Raw genomic sequence first — 14,321 nt, 5'->3', positions numbered from 1 at the left:
CTCTTATATCCCCGCCCCCACTTTTTGTCTTGTGGCACCTGGAAACACGTGTGTATAGGCGCCATACTAATGTCCAATAAATTAATAAATAAAAATCCAATGTCCCCCCCATGCCATATGATGCAGTCCATGGGGTCCTACTCAAACAGGCATGTGGTCTGTGGCACACCACCTCCAATCACTTATCTGGCATGTGCTGGCAAAAAGGGTGCCACTGATGCCACTTAGGTGACACTCATGTATGTTTCCAACTTTCTCTCTGATACTCACCACTCTAAACTCTCTTTAATACTCATTCTTCTGAACCTCTTTGCTACTTTTGACACAATTGGCTCATCCTCTCTCCTCCTCACTCTCCAGGACCTGGAGTTTCACAAATCTGCTCTAGCCTGGATAGTCTCCCATCTGAAAAATGGATCCTTTAAAATCTCCTAGAACTTGCAAACCTTTAAACCCCCCCCTGACCCCCTGTTGGTGCCCCGAAGGAGCAGTTCTTGATCCCCTGCTCTTTAACTTCAATACTTCTGCCCTAGGTAGACTTATCTCAACCTTTGGCTTTCACTATCACCTCTTTGCAGATGACATTCAAAAGCTTTTCTCGTTTCCCTCCTTCACCCCAACCATCTTGGAATGGAGTACCCACTGTCATGCTGAACTCTTCAAAAAGTCTTCCAACGTTGTCCCTACCCTCGCCTCTCCCCGCTCGTTCTCCCCTGACCTTCTACTTCCCTCCCCTAAGGTTCACAACCATGGTCCTTTACAATAGCAACTTGCGCCTTGTAGCATTATATTGAGACCCCCCTTAACCTGGGGAGTACCCCCAAATCAAGAAGCCTTACAAAACATTGCTTACGTTTTTTTTTGCGCTGGCCAAATTGGAGACTCCTATAGAGCCCCTTAAATCTCCCCCCTGTGCCCACAGTGAGCCAAGAATCAGGCCGGGTATAGAAGGAATATATATTTCTTTCAATTATGAGCTCAATGAATAACAGGTTGATTGAATTGCGTGCAGCACCTTGTTTGTGGTCAAAAACACTGCTTTTCTGTAGGATGTTACTTTTAAAACCCTTTTTCTGCATTTACTTTAGTCTCACAAACAACATGGAACACATGCTAAATAAACTGTCAAAACTCTTTTCTCATGAATCCGGTTGTATGTTCAATTTCAATAATAATAATATAGCACAATACTACAACATAATCTTCACATTTCTGGCTGAGAGGTTTTAGTGTCAAAACATAGGCACAGTTTTTGTTTTATGGAACTAGTTCACCTTCAAGGCTTGCTATAGGGAGTTCCCTGCACACTCAAAATGCTAGCAGTTGAAAATACAGATTTGTAAAAATGCCTGTGGCAAATATTACTTCACCAAAGGTTAGCTTAGAAATAAACACAGGGTTGATTTTAAAACCAGACATACATCACACGTTCAATGTTGGATACCTTGTTGGATATATGAGGTCTCACTTTTGCAAAGCACTTCTTACCTCAGGCCTCAAAACCCAAGCATCAATGACATGCAGCACCCTTCTATTCAAGGGCTAGGTCTAGGGATTGGCAACAACTAAAAATTTAGTTTTTTTCGGATCCCCCTCACTTAAAGGACCGTGTTGGGGGAGTTGGGCGGTTGTGAATTTTCTTTTGTGGGGCCAGGGGAACCCCTATTTTAAGTACAATGTTAAAGGAGTGGTGACAATAGGACATTTCATTTTAAGATATGGACAACTTTTATTTAAAAGCATGTTTTTGGGACAAGTATATGTTGGGTTGAAAGGCAGGATTTGGGGATGATGGCAATTATAATTTTGTTTTGGTGGCAAGTACATCTTTTGCTTAAAACAAGTTTTGGTAACGGGTATCAGTTGGGCATTTCATTTTAGAAAAGCACAACCATTTTCATTAGAGCAGTCAGGGGTAAACAGGAAAATCAAGGCACCCCAATTACTTTAAATGATATCTTGTTTCTTCCCGCTAGGAGAGAGGGTGAACGTTTTGAATGTTTCCAAGCTCCCCCGGCATCAATGTATTTGGGAGTTAATTAAATTAATATACAGTCAACTATGCTAAGGGTCTGCACAATTTCCCCCCCACACACTAATGGAAGGGAGCTCACTAATGAAAGGGAATTGGTCAATTAAATATATCCCCACGTAGACATGTTGTTGGACAATCTAATTACTTTTGATAATCTCTGGGCTTCGCACTCATGGAGACTGAGCAGGGATTTGCTATTAGTGAACCCCAGGATTCTGGCCAGTACGTCAGTCAATGGGAATACACAGCAATTCTCTCTCTATACTCCATTAAAGATTCAAAGCCTCTGATTTCCAGTCCCCCCAGCAGTAGAAATCTCCAGGCCTCTTCCAATATTTCCACATAGAGGACATTTCAGCAGATCTCTTTGGTGATTTTTGGTAGCTGTACCTTTGTTGTTTTTGGCAGCTCTCCCCTTTTCAATAGTGCAAGACCTTTTTACTCTCTAAGCCCCTCGCAAAGAAAGTGAACATTAGGCAGTGCTTACTTATGATCTCGCAACCAAGATTCTACATTCACATTACTCCCCAACCCCAAGTCCAGTGTCTCTCTAAGGATAGGTTCAGGAGTCTAGAACATAAATATTGCAACTCCCCTTTGAGATTCACAGTTTTTCCATGTGCAATTTTATCAAAAAAGTACCTACATGGCAAAAGTTTATGATTTATCAATAAATGCCATGATATATTATTATTCCTCTCCTCATGACGGATCAGTGAAACTTACTTTCATCTTGGCACCTTATTGCCGTGACATATGGCAATTTTTCACCGTTTACACCAAAAGTTTCATAGTTATGATTATGCAATTTAATGTTCAAGTAACTAATTTAATAAGTCAGCAACTCACCAACTTTACAGATTCAGAATATTCTTGGGGCAACTAGAATCACATTTTCAATAATCACACACATCCAAAAAGTCGCAGGTGGGTGATATTTACATTACAGTAACCAGCTTATCAGTAGCTTTGCAGAGGCATATTGTGTGTCCTTCGGTTCGAGAGTTATGGAGGAAAATGACATGTCTGATTAAAATCTATAGGCACTTCATTGATTTATATGATTTTTAGTTTCATTTCTCCAAACCAGTCCAGCTCAGTCATGCTGGTTTCTATTTCCTGGAAGCCACGTGATGCAGGCCGGGCTCTGCTCCCCGAGTCTGATGTTTACATTGTCTGCCATGGAATCCATTACGTGCTCTCTGGCCAGGGCTAAGAGTCCCTTTATTGCTGTTGTAAATAAATGGTATGCATGAGCCTCAAAGGGATACCCTTCCCAGATAAGGAGGCCAACAGGTCTGCAGTGTAGGAAGTCATTCGCAAATTCTGCCTAGAAACCGACACATCCAATCTTTTTACCTGATATCTTTATTTAAGCTGGGGAACATTTTTCTGATGTCTTGATTTAATAGTGCAAAATGCATATGTCCAGCCATTTTAGTTTCAACGTTTGAAAACCCTGCTTTTTATGTAGAAGGGGCCTTTGATTTTTGTCTTGCAAATGCAAAGTAAAGGCAGCTTTTCACTTTGACCTTTCCCTTTGTAATGAAAGATAGGCCTTTTGATTTCCAATTCTTGGCAATTCACATGTCCTTTCCATCATATCACAGCTCTTCCTTGTGGTACCTGTAGAAAACATACACAGTCTGCATTAATGCGTCCATTTTCAATGTGAACGTTTTTGAAGGCGGCAGATCATTTTTTCAGTGTGCCTTTCAGTTATATTTGTTTGGGCTGTGATTAAACCCCACACGCTGCAACAAGTCATCACTACCACTCCCTCTGCTGCCTATATTAACTCTCTCAACATTTGTAATATTTGTCAATTTCTAAACTAAACAATCTATGACAAATCTAATCTCCACCCTTGTGCTTAGCAAACTCAACTACAACTCATGCATATACTTACCTATCTCTACTGTCAGCTCCTTCCTCTCTCTAGACAAAGTCCTTAACTTCGCTCAAATCACTTTGCTATATTCTAGCCAGATAATCCCTAATTTAAACCGACCAACACCATGCAGGTTGGCTATCAATGCGCACCAGCTACTTTTTCTAGCTCCTTGTCTTAGTCTACAAAACTGTCCTCAGTACCTGGTGGCTTATTCTATGTCTACTCACTATTTTGTCTCTGCTTCTCCTTTGCAGTTAACGCAACTGTCCCATGGCCCCCTGTGCCACCCCTCACTACTTTGGAATCAAGTGTTCATCACAATCAAAGCCAGCCTGACAGTGGATCTCATCAAAGTTAATCTTAACATTCACCTACTTGCCAAAGTGGGAACTCTACCCACTCCCTCCACACCCCTCCACCATTCTCTCGAGTGCCATGTAACAATGTAATTTTGTATATTTGTGTGTTACTCCCCTTAAGTTTGCAGAACTTTCCCTTCTAGTTTAAAGTTACATTTGTAAGTCACCTGTTATTGTGTTTGTTTTGACCCTGTTCTATGTTCAACTTTGTCGACACCCTCATAAACTAGTTCATCACTTATACTAATCTTTGTACTATTGTAAAGCACCATTTCAGACAAAGTCTCCTCCATCTGTTAATGTTTTATTGTAAGTAATTTGTGATCAAAATTGACATCCCTATTTTTCAAATGCATACAAATACAAACCTTGATTGGGCAGGCTGAACAAGCACAGGTCTTTGACCATGGGGTTCCTGATGTCAGTGCCTTGCTGCACCTCAGTCCTGAGATGTCCTAGGACCCTCATCCTCATCACCACTGGAAGGGGTGGTGATGGATTGTTTTCATGCCACTGATGAATGTAGTTCCTCATTGTCATTGTCCGTAGGGTGCGGCCACCGTGCTCTTTGCTTTCTGTACCACTTAACTTACTTCCCACAGGCCTCCACCGTGCAGAAGACCTAAGGCACCCCCACCTTTTGGCCTTCCCTGGTAACAAAATAGCCCTACACCTAGGACCTTGTGCGCTGTGTATGGGGGTTCAAGTCACTGTTCCCTGGGTCTCCTTCCGGCTTTCCCTCTCCACCTTGACCAGAATGGAAAGAGTCACCTCCACCACACCCTCTTCCTCTATCTGCTCCTTCATTCTCAGCTGGTTCCTGACAGTCCTCCCCCTCATCCACAGCAGAACCCTCACAAAGCTGGATGGTGGCAACTTCCTCCTCTATGCCCCCACCCAGTCAGGACCCATCCCAAACACCTTTGCAAGGGTACTTGCTTCATCCACCACCTTCTCCCATATGAGGAACATTCCCTTGTGCTCTTCCAATGCCTTTGTGAGGGCTTCTACATGAGGCTCACCCGACCCTTCCTCTGTACGGGTCACTTCCAGAGTCTTGTCCAATGGGCCTGCCTACTTCCCTGCTCCTGAGACCTCAACTAAAGCCTCAGTCTTCCTCAATGACTCAGAGGATCGGTGACATTGAGTGGCACATACATGCGATCCGGCACCCCCACAAAGAGCTAGAGGTTTCCCTCCCTATTCATCAATCATGGGGGATCCTCCTCTTCCTGAGAGGACAAATACAGCTCCTCCTCCCTCTCCCCAACATTCTTTCACTTTGCCTTTGAGAATCACAGCCATCTGGCCATTACAAATGGCACAAATGGCAATGCTGAGAATTGCGTTTATGTGTGCTCACTGCTGCTCCATCCGAGAACATAAATGTGTGTCCCATAAGAACCAGAGAGACCCAGCACAACCCCAAGTGACTCAAATCAACTACTCCTCAAAAACTACAACTAAAAGTTAAACTATGCTCAATACTGGTAAAATACTACTGCTACTACTACAATACAATACAAAAACAGTACATGGCAAACACACAGAGGGGGAACGGTACATTATTTTGTGTGTGTTTTTATGAGGATACATAGGTGCAGGAAACTTTTTTGGCTTTTCAATTTGTTTAAACGGACACAAAAGGAACAGAAGCAAAAGGAAAAGGCAAACCTTTATTTTCTTGGGGAAACTAACAAAAGATATACCACACACTGAACAAACACTTAGACAAAGGCCAGAAACTACAAAAATTACCCACTACAAACAGATACCATTCCTCAAAAGACACTTCAAAATTGTCCAAAATGCACATACCACCCTCCAAGTGTGAGCTTGCCCTGTGCAACACCTTCCCTCACGGCCTAGTAAAACCCACATAGGAACAGGAAGTGAGCTGTGCACCTATAGAAGGCCCACTCTTACTTTAGGGGATTTGTGGCTTCTGATTGCTTAAACAAACTCAGACAAAATCGACATATCACACAAGAGGACTCTGATTGGCTAGATGAACCCAACAAATAAACCCATTAGTCATCACAAGATCTGCCACTCCTAATTGGACACAGACTCAGGCAATATGTATTGCATTCCAGTGATTCTTTATTTTTGGTACAGGACCTCAAATGAGAGGTCTGTTTGTGGACAGTTGACATGCACACATGCTAAGGTTAGGATCTGTTAAAGACGGGCTTAAATCTCCGGGGAGATTAACCTTTAGCTATTGAAAAGGAAGACAGAACAGACATATAGCGACCGCTGTGGGAGAACTGCTGAACCTGGCCTGAAAATGAGTCTAAGAAAAAGCTGATGGGAAGACCTCTATGGGAGATCTATTTCGCAGACCACTGCAAGACACTCCTTTTAAGGAGGCATCTCTTTTCAATAAAGCAATAGTATTCTGAGGATCAAAAAGTCCCTAGCCTCTTCCAAACATATGTATGCTTCGAGTGTGTTGTCTGTCTACATCCCTAGAAAGTGCCTCTTGCTTCAATCCCACCACAGGCTTTGAGGATTCTTCTATCCCTCCCAAACTCTTCCGAAAGCTCTCTGAGCCAGACCTTGAATGGTGTGTTAGACCTCTACTTGCCCTAGCAAGGATGGTTGTACCGAGGATCCCCATAAGGAGCCCCCACTGCAGTCAGGTGTTGTTCAGGTGTGGTTGTGCAGGGGTTCCCCTTTCCTGGGTCCAGCAGATAGCATGTCCTTTCAGCAAGCTGGTAATCTGAAGAAATAAACCATCTCCTCTCTGTTTCAGAGGGTTTCAATCACTTAACTCATTAGAAACATTCTCCCTGTGATCTAGCCCCATGCCACATAACAAAAATCCATCACTGAAAGATTACAGCTACAAAAATAGCAGAATTACCTCTAAAAATCAGAGGCAATTCTGCCAAAAACACAGCACAATCACCTCCACAAAAAAGGCGGAGGTAAATGCATACAAGTGTCACAAATCAAGGACCAGCTGCACCTGATCCACTCAGGTGGAGTATAAAAGGCCCACAACCACCCCCAACACACATCCAAGCAGCATGCAGCCACGAGCAGATGTAGATTACAGACTCCACAACTTGCTACTCTACATAGAGCTACAGCAGCATGCTGGACCACAGCAGTTAAGGGGACAGGCGCAACTAAGGCATATGAGACGCATGCTGCGGAGAGCACCTATACCACATGTCTGACCATCCCCATGGACACTTGCGGACAGCCAATTAGTCATCTTATACAGACTGGACCGTCCACCCATCGCCGACCTGATCGACGTGACACAGGCACAACTGTAGAGTGCCATTTTCATCAGAACAGCCATCCCTCCCCTGCTGAAGCTTGTGGCAGTCCTACATTTCTGTGGCACAGATGCCTCCAACACAAAGTGGGGACACTGCATGGCATGTCGTAGCCCACATTTTTCTGGATGCCCTAATGATGCACGCACATATGCACATCTCCATGCCAATCACCCGGGCACAGGTGCATGCAGCCAAGGCAAGGTTCTACAGCATTGCCCATTTCCCCAACACCATTGCGGCATTGGATTGCACCCATGTGGTGTTTGTTCCACCCCAGGCAACAGAACAGGCATACTGCAACCAGTAACAATACCACTTGATGAATGTGCAGATGACCTGCGATGCCGACCTCACCATCAGTCACTGCTCTGCCCGATATCCTGCGGCCACACATGATTCACCGATTCTGCTCAACAGCACCCTGTCTACGTACATGTAGAGGCACAGAGGACAGCACAGCTGGCTCTAGGGTAAGTAGCACTCAGACCTGAACTCCAAAAGCACTGACACTCACCTGGGGCAGGTAAGCAGTAGGAAAGTCAATGAACCATAAGTCCCATGATGCAACAACACTAATACACAGAATAGGCCTGGCACCCTGACTGACCCACCCCAGGACACAGACTTCAAACATGTGATGACATAGGGCATGTACCCTACATAGTGTACTGCCTCGCCATACTTTACCCGTGCATTACCACAGCAGTGACAGACACCACATGACTGCCAACTCCCACAACGTGTATGACTGCAAGGGAGCCATGTAGCCCATGTGCCAACAACTCCAATGCACACAAGGTGCACCGTGCCCATCCATTGAGTCATGCACAGAGGGGTATGCATGTTCAGGACCATTATCTCATTCCCTGGCCTGCACACCGCCATGACTCACCCAGTCCAATCATGTTTTGCAGGTGACGCTGGATACCCGCAGTTGCCATGGCTAATGAACCCTGTGAGAAACCCTGCTACATCACAGGAGATGGCCTACAATGAGGCACAGAGGAGAACTCGATCATGTATCGAGCAGACATTTGGCCTTCTGAAATCCAGGTTCAGGTGACTACATCACACAGGAGGGGTACAGCCCTGAAAAAGTAGGGAAAATCGTGCATACGCAGGAATGTTGAAATGCCAGCAGATGAGGACAATGAACCCTCTAGCTCTGATGAGGAAGAGGCTGGATGAGGGAACAGGGCACCACAGGCCATATGTGGGGAAGTAAGGGAAGGTAAGCTGGTCCGACAGGATCTCATGGAAAACATTTTTTGACTCTAGAGGCATGACGCCCATCCATGCAATGAAAGCATATGTGTAAATTGCATTTAATGAAAACATTCAAACTCATAAAGATTCAAGTGTGTTTGTCACACTCACCTGTGTCTCTGCAGGAGCGATGGACGAGCCTCCCTTGCCCCCGAGTCTTCACTTCCCTTGTTTCACCCGGAGGAATACCTGTCAAATACAAGGTGTACACTCAGACCTGAAATCACCCGATTCCCCTGGGCCCTTCCCTTCTCTTTACTGTGTGCTGTGATGTCCCCCTATGGGCTTACCTTGATCTTTAGTAGGGTGTGCACTCCATCCTGCATTTGCAGGGGCGCGAGTCACTCATGTGATTGGTGCCAATGTCTGTAGGCTGAGTTCAGACGCCAAACGCTGTTTTATGCCTTCACAGCGAGGCTGAGAGTTCAAGGCGCCAGTTTCTTCACTGGCTATAAAGTCCTTCCCACAAGTGAACGTTGCGCGGAGAATGTTGAGTGTCCAAAATTGTCTGTATTGTCTTTGTTTGCCGGTATTTTGTGGGTGAGTAGCACTGCATGTAGAAGCTAGCTGCTGGTAGGTTTGCGCAGCGCCTTCAATTCGAGCGCGCCTGGTAATGTCTCTCCCTTTCCCTTGCAGGAGAAATTATGTGGTATTAGCGCCTCGAGTCCTGGTTCAGCACTTCTGGAGACTTGGTGGTTAGGCAAGTTTGCACTGAGGCTTTTGGTAAGTATGCACCGCATAGAGAGAGAGAGCGCAGTGAAATAAGTGTCTGTGTTATTGGAGCGAGCGCAATTAATAATGTCTCTTCTTTCTTACAGGGGTTTGTGCGCTCGTGCAACTAACCTGGATTCCAGCGTCGTGGGAAGATTCGGTGAGTATGCGCAGCGTTACTGATGTGCACGTGTTAACGCTGTTCTTCTTTGTTCTTACAGGTGCCGGTGTAGAAGTCCACTTTTGACTGGAGATAGCTGCGGCGTGGAGTAAGAACCAGGTAAGCTGAATGATCCGGAGCGGGGGTAAGCAGAAGTAGGATGATCCGGAGCAGGTAAGCAGAAGCAGGATGATCCGGAGCAGGTAAGCAGAAGCAGTATGATCCAGAGCAGGTAAGCAGAAACAGGATGATCCGGAGCAGGTAAGCAGAAGCAGGATGATCCGGAGCAGGTAAGCAGATGCTGGCTGATCCAGAGCACGGCAAGTGTGTTGCTGATACATCTCACAGTAAGCAACACGAAGCACTGGAAGAATCTTGGGTGTGGCTATATAGCCAGCCACACCCAGCCACTAGAGAGCTCATGAGTTATCATGCACTTCCTGTTTGGCAACAGGAAGTGGTAACCAGGAAGTTACTACAAACACTATGAAGGAATGAAAGGAGGGATTTGTTATGGGTTCTTTGTGTGCCTATGCCAGGCCTGCCAAACCTCCACCCAGCTTGCCCCAACTACCTGCCTGATACCTATGACAGTGTTTATTACTGGCAGCAATGTAACCCCATCCCTAACACCAACTCCCACCCCACACCCCCATCCCCAACACCAACTCCCACCCGTCAACCCCATCCTTAACACCAAGTACTAATCCCATTAGCGCTTGCGCTTATCCCCCTCGTCCGCAGGCCTAGCAGCATTTGAGGCACACTGTGGTCCGTGCCTGGGTGGGGTGCCCACCAATGACCCTTCAGTAGGGGTAGCAGACTGTGAGCTCCCCTGCACACTCCCATGTATATGGTCCATGCTGAGATGTATCAATCTGGCCATTGTTTCATGTGATGAGCACATCTGTTCAGCCAGCTCCCACACCCTCTCGCTTGTGAGGCACAAGCTTGCATTGCATGTCACTGTGCTCCTGCAGAGACATTTGATTGACCTCGACAACCATCTCGAGGCCCCCTGAATGCATTCACACATGGCCTCAGCATGCCCCAAGTGTTCCTGTGCAATGGTGCGCATTTCCGCCTGCTTCTGTTCCACCCGGTCCAGATGGTCCCAGGTGGTCTGGAGTGTGGGTGCAGGCACTGCCCGTGGTGATTGACTGTGGTCATGTTCCTTATGCTGGCCATGACGGCAAGCATTCCTGGCCTGCTCAACAGATGAGTCCTCTACATAGCGCAGGGCACGGCGGGAATCAAGCTGGGGTGGTTTTGTGTGCAGTGGAGAGAGGCTGCGCAGGGGGGAGTACTCAGGTGAAAAATGTTGGACATGGGGAGTGTAGGTGGCTGGATGCATACAACTATGTCTGCAGTGGCCTGCTCTGATTCCAGGCTGTCATCCACACTCTGACCAACTGCAGTCTGACCCAATATGGTCATGTCCTGGCTTGTTCTGGTGGCACAGACTGCACACTTGGGGTCTGTGGTGGCACCGTGGGCGTGTCCGTCTGGACGGCCAGAGTGTCTGTCGGTGGCCTGAGGCGTATGCCTCTTCTTGGGTGGCACACTCCTACTCCCCGAACTGCCTTGGCCTGGCTGTTTGCTGGCACTGATTGGTGCTGGTGTCATGGAGGGGCCTGCATCCTCGTCCCTTTCCTAGGTGTCTTGCGTTCTTTTTGGGACAAATTGACATGTGTGTCACCACATTGGTGCTGAGGTGCTTAGCAAATCAACATTACTCTGTCACTGTGTGTTGGGCTTCGTGGGGGTGCTGGCATCATGTGTCAGCCACTGTGTACATGGCATATATTGCATCTGGATGGCCAGGTGTGGGTTGGCCAGCTTAATTTGGTGGTGCATCCGTGGGATGTGTTGGTCTACAGGCTGTCCTGTCCAGTGGTGTGTCAAGACTGTTGGTGGCAGGTGTCCGGTGGTGCAGTCAGGTGGGTGCAGTGCATTTGTTTGTGTGTGGGTCAGGTGGCCATGTTGTCAGATGTGTACTCCTCAATGTGTATGTACATGGGGCATTGTAGTCGAGGGGCCAGTGGCTGCGACTCACCTATCCACAGTTCTGCAACCATGGGCAGGGACAAGTTACATGGTTGCATGGTGGTAACATTGACTGTGCATGGGTGTCATGTCATGGGGGTCCTGTGGCCACTGGTTACTGTCATTGTGGCCTGACACCTCACATGAATGGTGATTGCATGCTTGGGTTTACATTGTTTGTTTGCATGGCAGCGTGGGTGTTTGTGGATGCCTGCACGGTTGTAAATTCATAGGTGCATATGTGACTGTGGTACTCACACACTTGGCTGCTTGTTCCTCACTCTGCCATGCCCACGCCCTCGATCCCAACCATGCTCAGGATTCCAGTGACCATGTCCTCCCAGAGTGTCAGTTTCAAGGGTTCCACTGGCCCACCTCCAGTGGCAGCTGTCTCCTGGAGGTGGATGGAGATGAGGCTCCTCACCCTGGACTTGAGGTCATTCCACCTATTCTTCATGTCAACCTCATATTGGATTTACCCTACGGCCACCACCTTGTCCCTGATTTCCACCGATATATTGTTTTTGCGCTGTTGGGTGGTCTTTCTGCACGATGCCCTGTACAGCTACTCAGAGTGGGGAACAACTTTCTCTGTCAACACCATGAGCTCCTGTGCCATGAATTTAGGATTCTGCTGCCTCATATCGGGCACCCTGCCTTTGCCCTTTCCTGAGGAAATGTTTGGCCTTAGCTGGGTGTCTCGATAGCACTCCTATCTCGAGATATTCAATAGATTGTGATTTCCAAAATGGCCACTGTGGTGCTTCCTTATATAGCGATGATGAATTTACACTGACCACCATAGCGGTAATGTTAATTCCACCATTTGTTTGTGGAATTTCATTGTCCCATGGGTTGTTCGGCAGTAACTCAGCTGGCCAGAATTACCATTACCGACCATTGGTGTGTGTGCGAGCCCACCAGGTTGTAATTCGGTGGAAATTCCGCTGCTACACACAGCGGTAACTCTAATTCTGCCACGGCAGAGTTACCACCAGAATACTGCCAAACTCGTAATGAGGCCCTATAAGCATCCTGCCTCCTATCTCTAGGAGAGACTCATAGAAGTCTCTAGTGGGCTGCTATGGAAATTATGTCATCAGTGTGCATTCAGTGCCTGAGCTCAGGGGAAAACATTTCTTGCCTTGAGCCAAAAATCAGTCCTCACTCTAATTTCAGAAACTGATGCAAAATGGCCCGGTGAGCTGTAGAAACTCACTGATATGCCCCATATACATGGATGATAATTACCCCAAATACTGGTGACCTGCTCACTCTACCATATGAGCACAACGTTAGTTGGGCATCTCTTAATTTAACTCGTATAAATGCACCTAACAAAATCAGAAACTCTTGTGTTACACTGTTTGCAAATATAATAAAAAGGGCGTGGTACCAGAGGATTAAGATAACGTATTTCTTTATGGGAATCTATCTGCGTGCTAACTTCCCTTCCTTTAACTCCTCCCCTTCCTTTCTCCTTCCCGCCATGTGCAATGTCTCTCCCTTAAAGGGGCAGAGACCAGTATCATCACCCCTGGACAAATGTTCAAACGTCCGGCTTAACATTCTTCCACAAGGTGAGTTGGTCTCTTGATCATGCGCTGGGGTTGTATGCTTCTTTTGCCGAGTCCTGCCAATCCTGGTGCCTTACTGTCTCCGGCCCCCAGTGGCGGGCTTCTTTGGGGGGAATCCACGTGGCATCCCTTGATTCCCTTGATTCGGGATCTGGTTCAGGAGGGGGTATGTCACAGTTCTCTCTTTTGATGAGGTGTTTGAACTGCAAACTATTTCTCGTGGCTTCACGATCTGTGTTTTGAGCAGTCACCATGGTTCCTTTGATGGCAACAACATTCAGTGGCTTCTGTGCATATCTTGCATCTGTTCTTTTGGTCATTGCTTGTTGAACGAGGACCTCGTCTCCCACTTGGAAGTCTTTGGGCACTGCTCTTCTTCTAATGTCTGAGTCCACCTTTTCCCGTTCTTTCCCTTCAGTGTCCATTCTTATGATTTCTGCGTCCCCTTCTTCGTGGGCGATGGGATATCTCATGATGCGGGTGTGTACCTCGTACCGTATCATTAGTTCTGCTGGCATCCTGTTGGTGGCTTTGTGTGGTATGTTGTGGTAGTCTCGTAGTAGCCTGCATAGTGCTTAATGTGGGTTGGGGCTTTCTCTGAGGGCTCTCTGGACTGTCTTTTTGATAGAAGCCATGAATTGTTTGGCCACTCCATTGGCTTGTGACCATCTAGCGTTAATCTTTTGGTGAGTGAACCCCATGTGTTTAGCAAAGGTTGCAAACTCGTGGCTGTTGAATGGGGGCCCATTGTCTGATGTGATGGACCTAGGGATGCCCCACTCAATGGGTACCTCATCGAACATTGCTGCCACTTGGGAGTATGCTGTGGTTGTCATTTTCTTGACAATAGGGAACCTCGAGTAGTCATCGATGAACAACAGAAGATATTTGCCTGACTCCATCGGCCCATAGAAGTCGACCTCTACTTGCATGCCAGACAGTTCTTGACCCAGCTGTCTACCAGTGAGTCCATGAAG

This window comes from Ambystoma mexicanum, chromosome 2q, assembly GCF_040938575.1.
Source record: "Ambystoma mexicanum isolate Mex_15411 chromosome 2q, UKY_AmexF1_1, whole genome shotgun sequence".
Classification (NCBI taxonomy): domain Eukaryota; kingdom Metazoa; phylum Chordata; class Amphibia; order Caudata; family Ambystomatidae; genus Ambystoma; species Ambystoma mexicanum.
Note: the sequence above shows the minus strand (reverse complement) of the source record.